General features: G+C 39.1%; 1 long non-coding RNA gene across 1 annotated transcript in view; it reads right to left on the bottom strand.

The window, feature by feature from the left end:
* LOC135115365 (uncharacterized) overlaps positions 1-10,000 on the bottom strand; it is a 98,654-nt gene that overhangs the window by 10,338 nt on the left and 78,316 nt on the right. Inside the window, exon 3 of the long non-coding RNA XR_010275968.1 lies at positions 9,996-10,000. This exon is cut by the window's right edge and continues 49 nt beyond it. This is a non-coding gene — a long non-coding RNA (uncharacterized LOC135115365). The remainder of the gene's footprint in view (positions 1-9,995) is intronic.

Below are 10,000 nucleotides of genomic sequence, written 5' to 3'. Positions count from 1 at the left end.
ATGATTAATTTTACCTTCACTGTGTCTTTTGTTTATGTTCACGCTACCTGGGTATTTTGCCGCCTCCTCCTCCTCCTCCTCCTCCTCCTCCTCCTCCTCCTCCTCCTCCTCCTCCTCCTATTTTCATTCAATATTTTGTATCTAGTCTGGTTTTATTCGCTTTCTCTTTATTAATGTACTCAATGCTTTCATCTCTTGTTGTTGTTGTTGTTGTTGTTGTTGTTGTTGTTGTTGTTGTTTGTTTGTTTGTTTTTATGTAAGGAGGTCACTGGCCAAAGACAACGAAAAATTTGATTAAAAAAATGTAAGAAGGTCACTGGCCAAGGGCAACGAAAAATTTGATTAAAAAAATGTAAGGTCACTGGCCAAGCGCAACGAAAAATTTGATTGAAAAAAAAAATGTAAGGTCACTGGCCAAGCGCAACGAAAAATTTGATTAAATAAAAAAAAGAAAAGGCCCACTTAAAGACACGTCCCATAGAGAATTCCCAACAGAAAAATCAGACAATGGAGGATAAGTGTCTTGAAACCTCCCCATAGGAAGGTGGAAGTACAGAAGCAGGCAGGCAGTCCCAGAGTTTACCAGAAAAAAGGACGAGTGACTGAGAATACTGGTTAATTTTTTTGCATTTAGAGAGGTGGACAAAAATAGAGGTGATAGAAAGAAGAAAGTCTTGTGTAGCGAGGCCGCGGAAAGAGGGGAGGCATGCAGTTAGCAAGATTAGAAGAGCAGTTAGCATGAAAATAGCGGTAGAAGACAGCTAGAGATGCAGCATTACGGCGATGAGAAAGAGGCTGAAGACAGACAGACGAGAGGAGTTGATGAGACGAAAAGCTTTTGATTCCACCCTATTTAAAAGAGCGATATGAGTGGAACCCACCCCCTCATACATGTGAAGCATACCCCATACATGGACGGATAAGGCCCTTGTACAGAGTTAGCAGCTTGGTGGGGGGGGGGGGAGGGAAAAACTGGCGGAGACGTGTCAGAATACATAATTTCATAGAAGCTGTTTTACCTAAAGATGAGATGAGAAGTTGAGGACAAACCCGGAATGTTCAGTGTAGAGGAGAGCAATTGTGTGTGTGTGTGTGTGTGTGTGTGTGTGTGTGTGTGTGTGTGTGTGTGTGTGTGTGTGTGTGTGTGTGTGTGTGTGTGTGTGTGTGTGTGTGTGTGTGTGTGTGTGTGTGTGTGTGTGTGTTTGCTTTACAAGTGGAGCAGTAATGTCAGTGTTTTGCTTTGTTGTTGTTGTATCTGTATTAGGTTGTTGGTAATGTTGTTTTCGATGCTGTTGTTGTTGTTGTTGTTGTTGTTGTTGTTGTTGTTGTTGTTGTTTTTTCCTTATCTGGCTCTGGTCTGACTATCCTGTACAATTGAGAGAGAGAGAGAGAGAGAGAGAGAGAGAGAGAGAGAGAGAGAGAGAGAGAGAGAGAGAGAGAGAGAGAGAGAGAGAGAGAGAGAGAGAGAGAGAGAGAGAGAAACCCAGCAAAAAAAAAAAACACACACACACAAAACAGAGGCAAACAGACATACGGACAGAGAAAGGAACCGTTTATACGTAAATGCGTAAAAATTTCAGGCTTTCAGACATCCATCATATAAATCTTCAAAGCATTCACTTACACTGAGTCGAGCTAGAGAGTGATGCCAAACACACACACGCACACACACACACACACACACACACACACACACACACACACACACACACACACACACACACACACAGTACATCTGCACATTACACTGAAAGCTTTTGTGATGGCGCATAACACTCTGAGCTGCGTGAATTGAGTGCAGGAGGAGGAGGAGGAGGAGGAGGAGGAGGAGGAGGAGGAGGAGGAGGAGGAGGAGGAGGAGGAGGAGGAGGAGGAGGAGGAGAGAACTAGAAAGCTAAGGAAAATAAAGAGATAACTAATACGAAGAAAAGAACGATTATGACAATGCTAAGAAAGAAAGAAAGAAAATAAAAGAGAGATGATGACGAGAAAGTGCGTAAGGAAGGACGGTGATAAAGAGGATAACAAGAAATAACAAAGCAGAGAAGGACAAAAAATAAAAGAAAAGAGAAAGAGAAAACAAAGACTTTAGTGAGGATGAAAAAGAAGGAAACTGACTAAAAAATGAGGACGATGAGAAGGAAGACTAGAAGGTAGACGGATAAGAGAGGAGACGTAGAAGATAAAGAAAGAAAAATTGAGGGAGGAGGAGGAGAAGGAAGAGGAGGAGAGGATGGAAACAAATATCCGTGCAATTTCTTGAAAGTTGGGAACACAGGAAATAGAAAGCAGAAGAGAAAGGAAAAGAAAGGCAGAACAAGAAAAGGGAAAAAAAGGAAAAAAGGGAGGGAAAGAAAATTCGTAGATAGCAAGGTAAATTAAAGAAAGGGAACAAAGGGAGCAAAGAAAGAGGAAAGACGAAAGACAAAAAATAATAATAAGTATTATAAATAATTATATTAAAAAGTATTATAAGCTGAAAAAAATAATGAGTATTGGGAGAAGGAAGAGGAAATGAAAAGAAAAAGCACGGAAGAGACTAAATAAAAAAAAAGTTCTAAGACGAAAAAATAAGAGGAGAGGACAGAAGAGATAGAAGGGACAAAGAAAAGAAATAGAGAGGTGAAAGTAAGGAGAAAGGAAAAGATAGGAAAAAAAGAGAGAGAGAGAGAGAGAGAGAGAGAGAGAGAGAGAGAGAGAGAGAGAGAGAGAGAGAGAGAGAGAGAGAGAGAGAGAGAGAGAGAGAGAGAGAGAGAGAGAGAGAGAGAGAGAGAGAGAGAGAGAGATCGAAATAATTAAAGTTAAAAATAAATTAATAAACTAATAAAAAAAAATCAGATAAAAAATGTCAAAAATAAGCAGCCAACACCAAGAAAAGAATTAAAATGGTGAAGGAAAACGAAGAAAAAAAAAACGAAAACACCAAAAGCAAAAAAGAAACCCATAAATAAACCGTCTGAAAAAAAAAAAAAAAAAACGAAACGAAGAAAAAACAATGAAAACCAGAAAAAAAATAAAAAGCTAAGAAAAAAAATGAACGAAAAACGAAATAAAAAATAAAAAAAAACAGCGAACAAAACCAAAAAAATAAATAAATAAACGAAAAAAACGAAAGGGAAGAATAAATAAAAGAGAAAAAACAAGAGACAAAGATAACGAGGAATCATTCAACAGTCACAGGTGTAGATGGGAGACGCAAGGAAAGAGATGGCAACAAATCCTTCTCTTTTAAAACCAAGAAGCCGAGAAGAAGAAAGAAAATGGCGAGTCTTTAGCGGAATGGGAACTGAAATAGGAGGGGGACGAGAGGGGAGAGAGAGGGAGAGTAGAGTCGGAGAGTGGAACGGAGAAATAAAGAAATAGGAGGATGAAAACGAACTGAGAGAAAAGCGGAAGAGATAAAAGGGAAGAGAAGGAGAGGAGAAAAGGTAGAAGGGGTCCAGAAAGTGAAAAGGAGACAGAGGGATAAAAGAAGAAAGTAAAGAAAGGAAAAGGAGAGAGAGCAGACGACAAGAGCAGGAGGAGGAAGAGAGAGAAAGAGGGAGTGGACTTTACGGCAATGAGAAGAAGAGGAAAGAAGAGAATACGCGAAGAAAGAGGAGAGGAAGGAGAAGAGGAGAAGAGAAGAGGAGAGGAGGAGGGGAGGAGAAGAAAAGTGAAAAGCAAATGGAAAGAAAATAAGGAGAGCAGGAACATGGAGAGAGAGAGAGAGAGAGAGAGAGAGAGAGAGAGAGAGAGAGAGAGAGAGAGAGAGAGAGAGAGAGAGAGAGAGAGAGAGAGAGAGAGAGAGAGAGAGAGAGAGAGAGAGAGAGAGAGAGAGAGAGAGAGCAAAAAAAATAAATAAACGTTAATTCTGGGGACACAACTGATTCAAGGGTATGAAAGAGCGTTTGGCTTTCCAACAAACAGGACACTACAGTTTCACCAGTTCAATAAATCCATGGTTGAAATAAGTAGTAAGGTTTGAAGTAAGGTAAAAAAAAAAAAAATAAAATAAAATAAAATAAATAAATAAATAAATAAATAAATATAAGGTCAAACAAGTAATAAGATGAACAAATAAGATGAAAATAAGCAGTAAGGTAAAAAAAAAAAAGGTGAAAAAAACAAGCAGAAATATGAAAGATGAAATAATAAAAAAAAAGCAATGAGGTTAATAAGGTCAAAACAAGGAATAATTAAAAAAAACAAAAAAGGTGAGATATTAAGCATTAGGAATAAGAATAAGAATAAGAATACACAGTAGGAATGTGAACAAGGTCAAAACGGAGGATAGGAAAGAACGCAAAAAGAGAAAATAAAAGGAAAAAAAAAACAGAGAAGGAAGAAAAAGAAATAACCCAGAAATGAAAAAAATAGAAGAGAAAAAGGAAAGACAAAGAGAAAAGGAAGAAAAGAAAGAAGGATAAAATAACCCACGAAAAAAGGAAAAAAATCGAAGGGAAAGGAAAGGAAAAGACAAAGAGGAAGAAAAAAATGAAGAAGGAAGGAAAGAAAATAACCTAAAAAAAAACAGAAACCAAAGGAAAAAAAAAAGAAAAAAATTATTTCCATCTATCGGTTCTGAGTTTCCCATACAAAGAAAACGAGAACAACAACAACAACAACAAAAAACGAAGTCACAAATACGGAATAGCGCCTGAAACTATTAATGAGAAAATGGGAAATCCAATCCTCCTTTCCAGTCCAACCAGAAGTTTAATAAAAGAGAAGAAAGAAAGAAAAAAAAAAACAAGATGGCGGTGAGGAAGGAAAGGAGAAGGCAGTAAAGAAGAATGTGAGAAAAATGAGCCAAGATTCACCTGACCTCTGAGAAAAATTTGTTCCTTAATATCTCTGCCAAATCGTTAATACCTTGGCCAGCTTCTCCTCCTCCTCCTCCTCCTCCTCCTCCTCCTCCTCCTCCTCCTCCTCCTCCTCCTCTGCTTCTTCTTCCTCCTACTTCTCCTCCTCTAGCTACCTTCTCCTCGTCCCCTTCTTCTTTCTCATTCTCCTCCTTGTGTTTGCTCCTCTCTCTCTCTCTCTCTCTCTCTCTCTCTCTCTCTCTCTCTCTCTCTCTCTCTCTCTCTCTCTCTGTTTCCATTTCTTTTTCATTCTCCCTCCTACTCTTCCTTCTTTACTTTCCATCTTCACCTCCTCTCCTCTCCTCCTCCTCCTGCTCGTCCTCGTCCTCCTAGCTTTTGTTTAATCTTTCTCTCCCCTTCTTCCTCTTCTCTTTCTCTTCCCTCCTTCTCCTCCACGCCTTTCTCTTCCTTCTCCTTTATTTTTACTTCCTTCCTCCTTCTTTCCCCTCTGCCTATAAGTCAGCAAAGTCCTAAGGATTCCACTCTCTCTCTCTCTCTCTCTCTCTCTCTCTCTCTCTCTCTCTCTCTCTCTCTCTCTCTCTCTCTCTCTCTCTCTCTCTCTCTGGACGCTTCAAGGACATGGAAAGGGAACCAGTCCATTACTAATATTAATAAAACACGAAAGGAATAAAAGAATGATAAGCAGAAAGGGGGAAGAGAGAGAGAGAGAGAGAGAGAGAGAGAGAGAGAGAGAGAGAGAGAGAGAGAGAGAGAGAGAGAGAGAGAGAGAGAGAGAGAGAGAGAGAGAGAGAGAGAGAGAGAGAGGAAAAGTGGAATAAATATCGGTGAAAGGAAGATGCGGTTGAGAAAGAAAGACCAAAAGAAAGGAGAAAAAAATTGCAAAAGTTATTATGATGAGGAAGAGGAGGAGGAGGAGGAGGAGGAGGAGGAGGAGGAGGAGGAGGAGGAGGAGGAGGAGGAGGAGGAGGAGGAGGAGGAGGAGGAGGAGGAGGAGGGTGGTGGGAGAATAGAAGAAGCAACACAATGGGGAACAATGAAAAAGAATAAAAGAGATGAGAAAAGGAAAGGGAAGAGGAAAAGGATGGAAAGGAAAGAGATGAAGTGGGGAATAAAAAAGCGAATCAGCCGCATAACATAAAAGTAAGGACAAAGAGGAGGAAGAGCAGAGAGAGAGAGAGAGAGAGAGAGAGAGAGAGAGAGAGAGAGAGAGAGAGAGAGAGAGAGAGAGAGAGAGAGAGAGAGAGAGAGAGAGAGAGAGAGAGAGAGAGAGAGAGAGAGAGAGAGAGAGAGATAAGAGAATAAAGATGAAAAATTAATTTGATGAAAACTCCAAACATGGTAAGTGAAAAAAATATGGAAAGCAAACACACACACACACACACACACACACACACACACACACACACACACACACACACACACACACACACACACACACACACACACACAAAAGAGAAAATGAACGACCAAAATTTTCCTATCAAAAAGAAAGAAAAAAAAAGTTAAATTTAATTATTAGTTTATTGCAGGGCATCATTTTTCTAACATGGAAACATAAATAAAAGCTGAAAAAAATAAACTTAATTAAAATCGAAATTGAAAGATTGCGTTTTCAGAGAGAGAGAGAGAGAGAGAGAGAGAGAGAGAGAGAGAGAGAGAGAGAGAGAGAGAGAGAGAGAGAGAGAGAGAGAGAGAGAGAGAGAGAGAGAGAGAGAGAGAGAGAGAGAGAGAGAGACTGATTTTCCTCACCTTACTAAAAAAAAAAAAAAATAAAAAAAGGGAAAAGAAATATATATATCAAATAAAAGAGGAACAAAGAGAAGCTCAAATTAATCAAGGCAGAATAAGGGAGAAAGAAAGAGAGGCAGAGAAAAAGACATACGAACGTAGAGGCATAAAAAAAATAATAAAAGGGTCTACCAAATGAAAGGGAGAATAAAAAATAGGATGAAAAGGGGAAGTGGACAGGTAATGGAATAACAGGTTAATTAGAAAGGGATGGAGGTAAAGGAAAGGAAAAAAATAATAAGAGGGAAAAAAGTAAACAGGACAAAGGGTTGACTGGAAATAAAGAACATTAATAGAAAAGGGAGGAACGAGAATATAAAGTAAAGGATCAGGAAGAAAGGAATAAATGAAAAGGAATAAATGGGAGGGAGAGAAAGGGGTGAAGTTTAGGGTAGAGAAAGTAGAAGAGAAAGTGAAGAAAGTGATGAGAAAGAGGGAGCATGAAGAAATGAGAGGAAGTAACGAAGGAAGAGGAAAACTGAGGTACGTAATTAAGCCTTAAAAAAAAAATAAATAAATAAAAAATAAAGAAGAAAACATGTGTAAAGAAGGGAGGGGAACAATAGGAATAAACGAAAGGTAAAGAGGAGACAGGAATAAATGCGTTTGTTAAATGTAAGGTTAAAAGAATACATAAATACATAAATAAATAACTAAATACACAAACAAACAAACAAATAAACAAACAAACAAATAACAAAACTTAGAGATGCACAAAATAAGTAGAGAAAAAAATCATTACAAAAGATCAATAGGAAAATGGGAAATTATTTAAAAGGGAGAAGAAAAAGAGATGACAATAACAAAAATAAAGATGGGGAGGGAAAGAGTTAACATCAAGATACTAAAACCTGGAAAAAGGAAACACAAATGAAAATAAAAGATGGAAAGGGAGGAACGCAAAAGGAAAGAAGAATTAATAGCAAAAGAACAAACTAAGATAAAAGAACACAGAGAGAGATAAGAGATAATAAGGGATAAAGACGCAAAATTAACAAAACAGAGGTAGAAAGAAAAAGATAACAAAAAAAATAAAGGAACAAATAAACTCACGAATAAAAAAAAAAGGAAGAATTAAATAACGAAGTAAAGAAAAGGAAGCACACAACTTTAGAAGAGAAAGAGAAAAAATAACAAAGATAAAACGAACAAAAGAAGGTAAAGAAGAAGAAGATAACAGGGATAAGCTTAAGGGTCAATCTGGAAATGGGAAATGGCTTAATTTATGGGAATAGGTGAAGGGGAAGGGAAACGGTGCTTAATCAGGCTTACTTGATAGGAATGGAGAGACACGGGAAGCGACTGGAATAGGGCTTAATTAGGAAAGAGAATGAGGTGTCTGACAGGAGGAGGAGGAGGAGGAGGAGGAGGAGGAGGAGGAGGAGGAGGAGGAGGAGGAGGAGGAGGAGGAGGAGGAGGAGGAGGAGGAGGAGGAGGAGGAGGAGGAGGAGGAGGAGTAGGAAGAAATGGATATAGAGAAGAGCCAGGAAGACAAACAGAAGGACGAGAATGAGAACGAGGATAAGAGAACGGCGAGAACAAGGAGAAGAAAGAGGAGGAGTAGAAGAAGGAGGAGATGGAGGAGGAAGAGGAAAAGAAGAATAACGTCATAAAGAAGGAAGAAAGAAAATAAGATAATGATGGGGGAGGATATGATAGAAGGGAGAAGGGATGGGCAAGAAAGGAGGAGGAGGAGGAGGAGGAGGAGGAGGAGGAGGAGGAGGAAAATTCTGAGGCAAGGAAATGAATGAAAATAAAAAAAAGCGGAAAGAAAAGTGAGGAGGAGGATGAGAGAGAGAGAGAGAGAGAGAGAGAGAGAGAGAGAGAGAGAGAGAGAGAGAGAGAGAGAGAGAGAGACGGTGAAGGACTGGCAGGATGGTGATGAGATGCGGGAGGAGGCGAGGCGGTGCGGGAGAAGGAAGGAAATAAGGATAAGAAGGGGGGATGGAAGACCAGGGGGGGGAGTTAATCAGCACAGCATGAATTATGGACTGGGAAGACAAATGGTGCCTCTGCGTCTCCCCATTACCAAGGACAGGTGCCAGAAAACGCTCACTCACCCAGACACACACACGCACACACACACACACATACAAAAAAAAAAATAAATAAATAAAATAAAATAAAATAAATAAATAAATAAATAAATAAATAAATAAATAAATAAATAAATAAAATAAAATGAAGTAAAATATAAAGTGCCCTACAACCAAACACGCACGCACGGACACACGAAAAAAAAGTGACGTAAAATTTAAAATCACATCACAACAAATGTTCACGCACACACGCACACACACGCACAAGCGCCCTAAAATCAACATTGCACATCCACAAATTCTCACACACGCACGCACACACGCAAAAAAAAATAAAAGAAAAAAAGAAAAAAAAGCCCTGAAACTAGAATCACATCACAACAAACGCTCACAAACGCACGCACGCACACACACACACACACACACACACACACACACACACACACACACACACATAAGGAAACATACACACGCACGCACGCACACACCCTAAAAACAAACACAAACACACACAAACAGCTTCTGAAACAAAATACTTTTCACCATAACACAAAATATTACCAACCCCCCCAAAAGAAAATTAAATAAATACAAATAAAAAATAAACACACAAAAAAAAAATGAAAAGGGAAACTGACAAAAAAAAAAAAATTACAAGAACAGCAAAATTATTCAACAGGATATGAGGTAGCAAAAAAAAAAAAAAAAAGAAAAGAAAAAAAAGGGGAAAGATAGAAAATCAGAGGAACATAAAGTACATACAAACATAGACGCACGCACACACGCACGCACGCACGCAGGTAGAGAGAGAGAGAGAGAGAGAGAGAGAGAGAGAGAGAGAGAGAGAGAGAGAGAGAGAGAGAGAGAGAGAGAGAGAGAGAGAGAGAGAGAGAGAGAGAGAGAGAGAGAGAGAGAGAGAGAGAGAGAGAGAAAGTACAATCAATATCTTCTCGAATCACAGCCATTCCAATCCCGCGCCAAGAACACGAAGCCAAGCAACGAAGCAGCGGGAAAAAAAGAAAAAAAGAAAAGGAAAAGAAAAAATAACGGAACAAGAACACAGCATAGCACAGCTCAATCTTCCCCACTTAAAAAAAAAGAAAGAAAAAAACGTCAACCCCCACCGCCCCCCCACCGGAACACAGACAGCAACACAGACAGCAGCACACACAGCATCACAGACAGCACCACAACACCACACCTGCAACACAACGCCGATACAACACAGCCCAACACAGCACACAGTTTGCTGCGACCTGATGCGTTCAATGAAGAAACAAATAATATAAATAGACAGATAAATAAATAAATAAATAAATAAATAAATAAATAAATAAATACGGGAATAAGTAAAAAGACCTACCAAGT

The sequence above is a fragment of the Scylla paramamosain genome, chromosome 29 (assembly GCF_035594125.1).
Source record: "Scylla paramamosain isolate STU-SP2022 chromosome 29, ASM3559412v1, whole genome shotgun sequence".
Taxonomy (NCBI): domain Eukaryota; kingdom Metazoa; phylum Arthropoda; class Malacostraca; order Decapoda; family Portunidae; genus Scylla; species Scylla paramamosain.
This window is presented reverse-complemented; position numbering and strand designations above follow the sequence as displayed.